We start from the raw sequence: 13087 nt of genomic DNA, 5'->3' as shown, positions 1-13087 counted from the left end.
AGTACTATAGTAATTTCTATTCAACCATGATTTTAATTTTTAGTTAAAATTTCTCTCAGTGTAGATGTAAATTTTTCATTTTTATATTTCAATAGAGTGTAAAAATTATTTATCAATTAATTTTGTATATTTTTTACTCCTGTAATTGACATTTTATATTTATTATATTTAAAAAATCATTATTAAAAAATTTATGTAGGTTTTTTTTTTGTTTTTTTGTTTGATAGGTTGTTTGTTGTGTATGTCAAACACACTGTGACTTTTTTTTACGACATATGTATCATAAATTTTTTTCACTTATACACTGAGAAAATAGGTAAATAGAAAAATAAAAAAAAAAAAAAGGATATAGACACAGGTCATGGCTCTCTATTTAACTTGTTCTATATTTAAAATTAAAATCTGTATTTTATATATATCATTAATTTTAATTCTATAATTTATTCAGATTTAATATTGAAACATAGTTTGGATTTTTAAATTGGCAAAATGCCAAAACAAATATTTATTCGGAAACTCATGATTTCGTTTTTATTAGTCTCATTTTCTTTTTAATTTCCAAATCTATTACTACATTATCTAATTTTGAATAAAATACCTTTATTTATAACTGTAGAAATATTTAAACGTTGAATATTTAAGCTAATTTTTATTTCTGTTTATTATTGCTCGAAAAAGTCTTGAATAATTTGAAAAAGTTAGGCGATTTATTAATATTATCGAGGGTTATTCATGTCTGTTATTTAAAATAAAATTACTAATATAAAAAACATAGAGAATAATTATCAAATAGCTAGTAATATTTACCATTTTTTTTCATCTTTAAATAACAATTTAAAATGATAATCTAAATTTTTCTCAATTCATATTTTTATTTTAACATTAAGGAGAAATGTTAATTTAACATTCTTCAACGTTAAAATTTAAACTCTTAATATTTAAAATTTAATATAGCAAAGTCTTAACAATATCAGATATTAATCCATCATAAAATACAATGTAAAAAAAAAGTTATTATAAATGAAAAAATTGCGAGAAAAAAATGTTTAAATTTAAAGAAAAAAAAAATATATAAAAGTGAAAGATTGTATAGCTATATATTGAGATAGACATGGACATCTTGAAATATTTCAAGAATAGCCATGAATGCCTCTTGGGATTTTTATTATTTTATTTCTCGCGGATAAGACCGAAGATCCTTGAAAATCAACGAACCTTAAAAGACTCATGTCAGTCTATTATTTTCTCCATTTTTCTTTTTTTTTTTTTTTCCTTTTTATCTTGAAAATATTTTCATTGTAAAAAAAAATATTCACATATTTTATTCATACAATTTTTCTCATTTTATTTTCAAAAAAAAAAATCATAATTAAATTAATTAATTAGATCAAGGTGAATAAGTTCAGCTTCCAGGTAGTCGTCCTTTTGATGCTGATTTTTCTCAGTAAAATTTTTATCATGACAAGGCTTAAAACTTTTTTCTTTTACATCTAAATTATGTTAATGAAAATTACTGTGAATTTTCTTAATATTCTCGATGTAATTCCCAAATCAAATTTTCATCAGTGAATTTAAAAAAGTAAAAATAATATAGAAAATAAATCACAATTTGATTGAATATTTATCATATTTATAATTTATTTAAATGTCATCAATGAAAAATAAATTTACATATAAAATTTCTTTGTGAAAAAATAAAAATCAAGTAGTACTAAATAAAATCGAGTGAAAATTTTTAAACTAAATAAAAAAAATAAAAATTATCAACGGATTTTTGGCTGCGATTCACGAATTGACAATATCTCATCGGCAAATCGAGTAAGATGGTTGGAATATATAAAAGAATCCGTTTGCTGAGATGAAAATAAAAATAAAAAAATAAAATAACCCTGTAAAAAAAATTTTATAAACGTGCAAAAGCTTCTTGTCAAACGACAACCATTTATCTCTTTTTTTTTGTATTTTGATTTTTTTTTTTAAATCTTTAAATTCTATGTGCAGAATATTTTTTAAAAAAATTCTAAAGGGCAAAATGTGTTGTCAGTATAATAAAATCAAATGAAAATATTTTTAATTTATTTTTTTTTAACAAAACATTTCCGATGAAAATGTAATTTACATGAAATTATTTCCGATGCTTTTCACAATTTCATTTGAGTCAATCTCATTTTTGAAAAAAAAAAATTATTTTCATCAGTTATTCTCGGAAATTGAAGAATTACTTAAAAATTTAATATAAAATTTTCAATTATTATTACATGGAAAAATGATTTTTCATTTACGAAAAAATGATTTTTTATTTACAAAAAAATATATTTTATATCCAAGGGGAAATGAGTACCTGTGAGTCTCTCAGTGTGTCTCAGGGGGTTGACTTTATTGTAAAGAGCTTTCACTATTTTACATTAAGCAGATACAGTTAATCTCGTAAGCAAAGTAAACAACAAACTTGACACACAACCACCTTTGTATAATTTAGTAATCAGCGTCAATCAAATTATTACTTGGTCATTTATCAATTAATTATGTAACTACTAAACTAATATTGATGTCTGCTATTATACATATTATTGACAAAAGTAAATTAAAAAAATTAGTAAACGCATTTTTTTACATGAATAAAAATGCCCATAACATTTTACATTGAATATATACATTCGTGTCGTAAAGTAAAACTCAACTTGACAACGCTTTTTAGAAGTTACAAAGTACATGAAGAGAGCTTAATTCAATTTTATCATCCAAGTGTAAAGTAACATTTATTATTAAATATTTATTATATTTAAAAAATAAATATCGCTATTCACTAAACAAATAATAATCAAGTATTTTTATGAATTATTTCAATTTAAAATTATAAAAGTGGATGTATTAAATTTTTAATTTAATATTTTATTTTATTTTAATAAATTAATATTTATTTATGATTTATTTACCTCGATGGACTAGCCAGGAAAGTAGAAATATAGCCTGGATTAATGTATACACTTAGTTAAAGGAACTTTAAACTTGTTCTTACTTCTTGATAATTCGAAAAGCGATAAAACATAAATCCAAAATATTATTTATCATATTTCTATGAAGAAAAAAAATGCTTATATTTATTTATTAATTTTTTGATACATCAATATTGGACAAACTAAAGTAGTAATAAGTTTTCATTGAATAAATTTATTTATAGTAATTTATAAAAATTATTAATAATTTTTTTGTTTTTTTATTTCTTCTGAAAGTATAGTTTTAATAATTTTAATTAATTTCTTTTGATGATCTAGGGTTACGAATTATTTGTTCAATTTCTCTTCAACATTTAACAAATATTGATTTTTATTTAAATTATATATTTAGATACGTAAGTTTTATATAAAACTTATATTTCTGATAATTTATTTATCTGCAATTTTCAATGCAAGCAAATGCAAGATAATATTTATTTAAATTTAACTTGTTTTTATAAGTTTCTTTGAATTGATTGCAATTATGTGTACATAATTCTGTTTGAGATTTTTCATTATTTAATCAACTTTTATTTATTTATTTTACTTTTTATTTTTAAAAATTTTTTTCATGTCTTTTAGCTCAATTTCAAATTTTTTATTCACATGAAATTTAAAGGTCTTCTTTTCTGTACTTGTTTTTTTCATTGTATTTTTTTTTCTCAATTTTAAATTTATTCGTATATTTGTTTTAACTTTGTTTTCAATGTTTATATATGAAATTGTTGTTGAATAAAATAAAAATTAATTTTACATCATTTCAAATTTTTTATTGTGTAATATGTTTATTTTTTATTTTCAATAAATTATTATGAGAATATATTGAATCAAATTTTATGAAATTTAAAATAGTTTATTATTGAGTTATGAATGCGCTTGTTTACAATAATATTTCATTACAATTTTTTTTTTTTTATACATCAAAGATTTGACTCAACCAAAGATCAAAAAAAAAAAAAAAAACTTTTTGATCAAAGTTGATTATACCACTGGAATCTCATCTTCTCATGTCGTCTATTATTTTTCATTTTTTTTCTGGACTTTTTGATGGTTCTTTTTCATCACTTTATCGAGCTTATTTTCTTGATTCGACAAGTCCCGAAAATTGTCCAATCAAGGCATTATTCAAGATTGCCAACTAAGAAAAAAATCATGATAATCAGTGAAACTTTTTTTATCCATCGTAAAAAAAGTTTTATTAAAAAAAAAATAATAAAAATTACTAGCAGTTATTTATTTATTTATTTTTGACACACTTAGTTATTTTTATATTTAGCTATGTAATTAACTAGTAAAATTATTAATAATTACTTCTGAATATTATTTAGTTTGTGTAAATTATTTAAATATGCAACTTTAAATTTTAGATCTTTTTTCAATCGCATATTTTGAAATATACTATTTCCATGTCTGACCAAAAACCGAGATACTCTACTTGCGCCATTTCAAATCATTTGAAATCAGTGAAATGATGTAAATTTAAAATTTATAATTACTTTTTTGCCTTCAGTTACAAGTGATGGACTTTGAGTGGCAGATTGTGTTTATGAAAAAAAATAAAATCTTATTTCTAAATTAAAAATTTTAAAATACAATTTTAAAGTCTTTTGACCTCTGAAATTCTCTATATTCAACCTTTTGAAATTATTAACCATTTCTAACATTTTTTGATTTGTGTAAAGCATCTAAATATATTTATTTTAGATTTATTTTTCTCGTTGTTTATTTTTAATATACTTATTTATTTTTCCAAGAGATTAATTGTAAAATTAATTTACAATTGTTCTATTTACATAAACATACAGAGTAAACAACAACACTGTAAATTTACCAAATCTTTGATATAATATTATTTTATATAAATTAAGGCAAAGCCAGAGCTTAAAATGACTTGACCATTTCTAATTTCTATTCAAGTAAAACTGGGCACACACTGTGGTTTTGTCCCTGAAGACCCATTGCTATTAACTATGAAATTCAAATTAAACCATGTCGTTCAAATTATATATTTTATCTATTAACCACTTACCATTTGCATAATCAATAACTATGAAAATTTGGCAAAATTTGTCTATTCAAAAAAAGTTTTAGATTAAAAAACCATTCAACAAGGCAAACTGATTTTTCTTATTGGAAAAATACTTTTTTTTTTTTACTTATTTATAGCTACGTCAGAGTGAATGAAAATCAAACAGCTCGACTATTATGATCGAAATATATATAAGAGTATTATACTCTTGTTAAATAAATGAGAAAACTTTTCTTTTGCAATGAAAAAAAAAATATCTATATATGTATATATTCCAAGAAAATAGAAGAATAAAAAAAAGTAAAAATTGGTGGGTAGATTGTGAAGGGCAAAATGAAAAAAAAAAATAAAATAATTTGCACCCTAGTGCCTTGTGCTGTGGGGTATTTTTATTCTATATTCTATCGATATAATAATATCCAACTTACCATTTTTATAGATTTTATCTCGAAGCTATATTACATATTATTTGATCTTACAGGTGAAGAAACATTTTTATGACTTGTGAAATGAGATAAAAAATAAAAAAAAACAATCTAATTATAAAAATAAGAAAAACATTTTTTTTCTCATAACTTTTCACTTGAATGATTTTCATATATATTTTATTTTTCTATAATTTTCTTGAAATATTATTAATATTTATTTATCTTATTTAAAAAAATTTCATCTTAAATCTATATTGGAATTTTTTTGTCAATTAAAATTATTTCAAATCAATTTATTATTACAGTTTATTAAATATTAATTTTGTTTTTATTACCAAGTACTTGACAATGTTTAAGATGAATCAAGCCCTTAGGTAATAAGTTAAAATAAATTATTAATAGGTCACGTTTAATGGAGAAAATTTCTTGTGAATAATATTGATGGCCTTAAGCCAAATCTATACTAAAACCATTCTCACTCGACCACGTCTTCATGTCGAGCAATTAATTGGCCACCCTCACTTGAAATTTTCTTCTACTCGAATTATCGGATATTATTTTTATTATTATTATTATTACCTTTCTTCTCTTTTCAATCCAAAAACACTTGAATAAAATTAAATAAATGAACACTCTATTTTCTCTGTATATTCGTTACATTAATTATAATAAAAATATTTTAATCATTTCGATATTATTTTTTTATCAAATTATTATTTATTATTCAATATTTTTATCATTATAGTTATATTAACATTGTGATAAACAAAAAAAAAAAAAAACATAAATAACCCATTGAATATTTTTTTAGGGAAAATTGAATTTCAAAAATAATCTTATCACATCATTTTTTTATTTTCAAGTTTATCTTTTTTTTTTTATTGATAACCCAACGGATAATAATTTTTTTTTCATTCTTTATTCAATGTAGATCAGATAATAATATTAATAAAATGTAAAGGTTAATTGAAAAATTTTTTATTATTATCAATGATAATATATTGATAATAATAACTGTACTATATTTATTTATTTAACAACAAAATATTCAGGGGGTTTTGTTTTATATATTCACAAATTTTTTAGCTTTGCATTTGTTGTTAAATAAATAAATGAAAATTATCAAAAAAACAAAAGAATAGGAAAGTGATCTTTAAATTCTTCAAATTTTTTTTAAACAATTATCAAAAAATTTTCAAAATAAAAATAATATCCAGTACTATTTTTTATTTCATTTAGGTATTTATTATATAAATTTAATAATTAATAAGCAATTTATTTATTATCAAATTTATAAAATTTTAATATTTTTCATGGCTAAAGTTTGGGTATTTAAATAAAATATTAATATCATTCTATCATGAAGAAATCTAAAATCCAAGGGTAGTTTTTTTGTTTTATTTAAAAAATAAATATGAATTAAATAATTTTATTTTTCAAGGACAAGAAAGTTGTCCTGAACATTTTTTTTTCACTTGGATGTCATGTGTTTTCCAAATTTGCTTTTCCATCTGGACATCATGATTCGCCAAACGTGTTTTTACCTGATGTTCGCAACCTATGACTCATCTGCAGAGGGCGCAGTAAAGCACATAGAAAATAGAAATTTCTAGTCTTCGTCTATGGTATATAAAGGCCAGTCCTAGACGATTTCTAGTCAGTTTTTCTTCTGTTCGTGTCGTGTGATCATCTTTTAAAACGTTTTGGTTAGTCGAGTTTGGTTAGAATTTTTGGAAACTACCTCGTGGTTGCTCGGGATGAAAAAAAAATTTAAGAGTTCAATTAATAGAATAAATTCGTAGTTATTACGTCGGTTTGTCTTGGTTTTTGCAATTGTTTTAAATTGTTTTGTTGGTTAAATTTTTTTAAAAGTTTTTAAAATGACCTCGTGTTTTTTCAATATAAAAAAATAAAAAGTATTTAAAATAATTTTTCCGGTTTTGGTTAGTTTGTCTGATTTTTGCATAGTGAAATCGTTCTAAATTTTTCCGGTCGTTCGTTGGGTTAGAATTTTTTTGAAACCGCCACGTGCAGACAACCTCGTGGTTTTTTATTAGAGGAAAAAAAAAGTGTGTAAAAAATTGAATAGTGAAAGTGTTGGTTAAAAAAAAATTATAAAAAATAAAATTGCAAGTGTGAAGTAATCATAGTGCGCGATAGTGATTGATTACTTCAAAAAAGTGTTAAGTGTAAAAAGTGCCTTTTTGGATTAGAACGAGTTGTATCTTCATGGATTATTGCTGAGAAATTTACCTGGACATTTTCATTTGGATTATCGGAGATTACCTGGATATTTTAATTGGATTATTGGAGGTTACCTGGATATATTTGCTGTTTGCTGTAATAAGTTAAGTCCCTCTAGTCAGGATCCACAAAGTGTGAATAAAAGCCAGGATCACGACTGACTAGTTGTAATTATTAACCCATCCCGGAAAAGTGCTCTAATGTCCTTGAAGTTTCAAAAAATTGTTTTTTATATTTTTTGAAACTTCTCGTCGTTCCCAAATTATTTTTTTTTAGATTCATTTTGACTGATCAATATTCAATTTTGATGCCAGATATTTAAATGGTAGTAGTGTGAAAGTCAAAATGAATCAACCTTGTCTTCTCAAACAGAGTAGACGAGGGTGATTAGGATGTATTATAAACTATCGTGATAATTTATAATAGATAAATTATTACCCTTTTCCAATCGCGATGTATGTTAGTATTTAAGATTTTTTTATTTGACATTCTACGCACTTTTCCAAAAAAAAAAAATTTGTTTTGTTTAGTTTTTAAATACTGCTCCAAAAACTGATTCTAGAGATTGCTGAAGCTAATGGTTCACGTAGGAAATGCAGGGAGGACATTGGACAATTCCTAGATGATTGCTGAAGCAGATGGGCGATGAAGGAGGAGCAGGAAGGACACTGGACGATTTCTACCAGATTGCTGAAGCAGACAGTCAGTGATGAAGGTGCAGAGGGACTAGGTTGTACATTGGATGATTGGTAATATGGTAATGATAATATTGGTAACTGTGGCTGTGTTTAATTATTATTTTTTTGTTTTTTTGTTTTTTTTATTTTTTCGTTTTTTTTTTTTTTTTTAAACCCTTAGTACTTGCAGCTATAAGCGCAGTACAAATAATTCCGGTGATAAGCGCAGTTTGAATACTTGCAGCTACGTGCGTAATTAGCGTGAAGTAATCGTAGTGACTGATAGTGGCATGGTGAATTAAAAGTGAAAAAAAAATGTCCTATCAAATAATATAAACGATTACTTCAAAAAAACATTCCGTATTATTTTCCCCGTATTTTTTCATGCGTGTACTTGCAGCTAAAAGCGCAGTACGAATACTTGCAGCTGAGAGCGCAGTGCGAGGATTTGCTGCTACGAGCGCAATCTAGATATTTAAAAACCGAATCGAAATAGTTATAGCTGCAGCTAGGACTTGCGAAATGCGTAATTTTATAGTGGAATAGGTCTATTGGAGAAACCACTTTAAAAAAAACGAGTCAAACGTCTTACCTCCTGGGTGGCTTGGAAAAGACACACCCCACGTAGAATTAAGAAAATAATTATTTATTTATGATTTTATAATATGTAAGACAAAAAATGAAATTTCCTTGACAACTGTATTTATTGTATGTATTGTATTTATTGTATGTATTGCATTTATTTTATTTATTGTATTTATTTATTGGAAACTGTATTTATTTAAAATATTATCAAACATGAGATGAAAAAATATGAAAAATAAAGGGCTTGATTTTTTTTCACATGAGTGATGTGACAAAGAATTGATCCACGATCAAAGTCTTGAAATATCTCAATGCAAATTTCTCTATTATTAAATATTTTTATCACAGTGAAAAAGGTTATCGCCAGAATTTTTCTATTCTGTATAATATTATCTTAATGACAAAAATGAAAAAAAAAAAAAAAATGAATATAAGAAAATAAATTGTTTATATAAAAAAAAAAACATATATGAGCTTTATGAAGGATATTCTGAAGAATAAATTAGTCGATGAATTTGTCTGGGGTCAAAGTTCAAAAGTTATTGACCTTCAAAAGAGCAAAGCAAAAAAAAAAATAATGTTATCATATTTTTTCTATTGACTAGTCGAAAATTAGTATAGAAAAAAAAAAAATTATAGCTCATCACAATCACCAGAGAAAAACTTTTTTGTTGAGGTTAAAGAACTTTTTTTTTTTTTTATTTTAATATTATGACTTTCTTACCTTCGTAAAAATATGATTATCTATTCAGCCATGATAAACTTGACATTGAAAAAAAAAAATATTCGACAAGTTGATAAAGCTGTCTTGAAAAAAAAAAAACAAAAATTATCATATGACGTAGTTGAATATTTTCAAGGTTTATAATTTAAACAATAAAAAATTCGAATAATAAATTGATAAAATATAAATTTTATAATTTTAAATCAAACAAATAAAAACAGAATTAATGTAAAATTTTAAAATACATTTTTATTTAATTTAAAATATATTGAAAAATCTATAAATAAAAAAATATTCAGTTAAATATCACAGAGATAATTCAAGCTCAAATAAAAATAATAAGAAAAAAAACCAGATTCACTTTTTTCTATCAATTGTTCATCTTCCATTTCGGTAAATGTGACACTATCATCTTCAGCAAGTAAAACAACATTATTCTCTGACTGATAAAGCTGCCATTTTGTCATACAGTAGTTAATTTTCTAGAAATAAAAAATATGCATACAATTTTCTGTTAAAATGAAATATAAAAAATAATAGATGGATTTTTTTTATTCTTATATTTTATTCGACTAGTTAGACTCAATATTTTTGTCTTTTTTATATCATTTTCTTCTTACAAATTTCACTCAATACATCTTTGATAAATTTCTCTTCAATAAATATAGAAAATAATATAATTTACCTCACATTGTCGAGCAGTTTTCTCATTGAGACACCAATATTTTTCATCTTCACAGTTCAAGTATCTTGCAGCTGATAAATTAATACTTATTTGTAATAAAAATAATATGAAAAATAATCTAAACATGGCTTTGTGTTTATGATTTTGTTTAGAAATATACATATATAAATTTTGATGATGGAAAGTTAAAAAAACAAGTTAAAAATAAAATCAAGAACAAAAGTTCAACAGTGATAACGATTGATAACGTTGTGACTTTTTTTAACTTTGTGGATATTTTTTTGACTACTTTTTTTATAAATAGTACAATAAAAAAAATAAATAAACAAAAAATAGAAATAAGTCAAGGTTATTTTGTAGTTCTATGCTGTGCTTATCTTTTGTCACTTATCGTTATCACCCAGCCAGAATTTATTATAATGGTATCTGATAAGACTCGTTGTCTTGTCATTTTTATATATTTTTTTTTTCGTTCTACTAGGGAATTTTTAAACCTCATTAAAATACGAAACACACCGCTCGATAAACTTCATAAAATTAAAAAAATATCAAATAAAATGAAATTTAGAAAAAAAAAAAAAAGAATATTCATGTTTTTTGAAGAAAAAAAATATATTTTTACTTTTACAGGATAAAAAAAATATTTGTCCCTCGTGTATGCTTTGGGCTAAAATCAACGAAAATAAAAAATGTAAATTTACATATCAGAGTGAATAAAAAAATATAACATTTAAAAAAAAAATAATAATAATAACAATTTTGTCGATGGATATTGACGGAAATAACGTTGAGTGCTTCTTGAATTTTTTTTTTATTTTTTCATCAATATTTTCGAGTTATTGAATATTGTTAAAAATAAAAAGTTTTTAGAACAAACGATAATTCATGAGTAAATTTTCCGAGGGTGACAAAAATGAAAAAAAAAAAAAAATTAATATTTCACTTTTTTTTTGTTTTTTGTAATATAAAAAATTTTTATTAATAATTAAAATTAAAATTAGTAATTAAAGTTAAAATTAATAATAATTGGAATTGTTAAAACAATGATTTCTTTTTTTCTTTTTTCTTTGTTCTTTGTAAAATTTTTATATTATTTATAAAAATTTCTTAAATGATTTATCGATATGTGTATTTAAAAATTGATCATTATAAAATGTAAATATGACAATTTTCTATAGGTCATTATTGAAGATTGTTATTTTGAAGCTTGTATTTACCTTTAACCCTTCGCAAACAGTAGTGGAGAATTGTCATACTGATGGTTGTTTAAATTAGCTGGTAAGTGTTAGGCTACATTGTGTATATCAATGCTCGAATACAATACATAACAATACACAATACATTCAAATACCTTGAAAAGCATCTTGTCCATCTATTCACATTGTTAAATTCTCAACACTATATCAAAAATTCAGTATCACATTTCCGACCACATTGTTTGACCACTACATCTTTGCCTTCAGTTACAAGTGATGGACTTTGAGTGGCAGATTGTGTTTATGAAAAAAAATAAAATCTTATTTCTAAATTAAAAATTTTAAAATACAATTTTAAAGTTTTTTGACCTCTGAAATTCTTTATATTCAACCTTTTGAAATTATTAACCATTTCTAACATTTTTTGATTTGTGTAAAGCATCTAAATATATTTATTTTAGATTTATTTTTTTCGTTGTTTATTTTTAATATACTTATTTATTTTTCCAAGAGATTAATTGTGAAATTAATTTACAATTGTTCTATTTACATAAACATACAGAGTAAACAACAACACTGTAAATTTACCAAATCTTTGATATAATATTATTTTATATAAATTAAGGCAAAGCCAGAGCTTAAAATGACTTGACACACAACCACCTTTGTATAATTTAGTAATCAGCGTCAATCAATTTTTTTCATTTTTTATTTATCTACCGATCAAAATACTATTATAAAAATTTATTTTCTAAAAATAAATTGACAATTAAGTGCATTCAAAAATCTGCATTATGTAAATTTTCTTAAATAAATTCTTTTTTTGATTTTTAAATGGGTCAACAAAATTGCAATCAATTTTTCAATTATTCATTGACACTATTTTCTGTATTTACTAATGAAAATATAAATTAATTTTTGAAGTTAGATTAAATATATTTTTTGGTATTTATTCATCTTCAAAATGAACATTATTCTTGTCGCGTTTTATGCAAGTCAAGATACACGATTTAAACAACACGCCAAAGGACCAATTAAAATAATTAATTTTAATTTAACAACAATAATTACAATTAAAATTAGAAATTTAATTTACCTGAAGCTTTATTTTTTTTATTTCTGGTGTCATCTTGCTGTCTTTTATTTTCAATAAACAGTTATTTTTAATCCACAAAAAATATCACTATAAAAATAATTTAATTTATAAATAAATTTTTTTTTATACACAATTATTGTTCAACAATAATTATAAACAATATGTATTTTTTTTTTTTTTTATACAAACAAAGGCTCATTTGTTTACTAACACGTGTTTTGATTACATTTATCTGCTGGCTCTGTTTATATTTTTTTGTTTTTTTTGAGGTCTCTGGGAATCCCACATGACAGGAGAGCGCCGCGACAGTTTAGCTTAATTATATTGTAATCATGGTTTACATGAAAACTGTCGCGACACTCCTTAAATTATATTATTAATTTTATTTTCATGTAATGATAATTTACGAATTTTTCGGCCTCCCCTC

This window comes from Aphidius gifuensis, linkage group LG2 (assembly GCF_014905175.1).
Source record: "Aphidius gifuensis isolate YNYX2018 linkage group LG2, ASM1490517v1, whole genome shotgun sequence".
NCBI classification, from domain to species: Eukaryota; Metazoa; Arthropoda; class Insecta; order Hymenoptera; family Braconidae; genus Aphidius; species Aphidius gifuensis.
The sequence above is the reverse complement of the archived record's forward strand: the minus strand, read 5'-3'. Positions refer to the sequence as shown.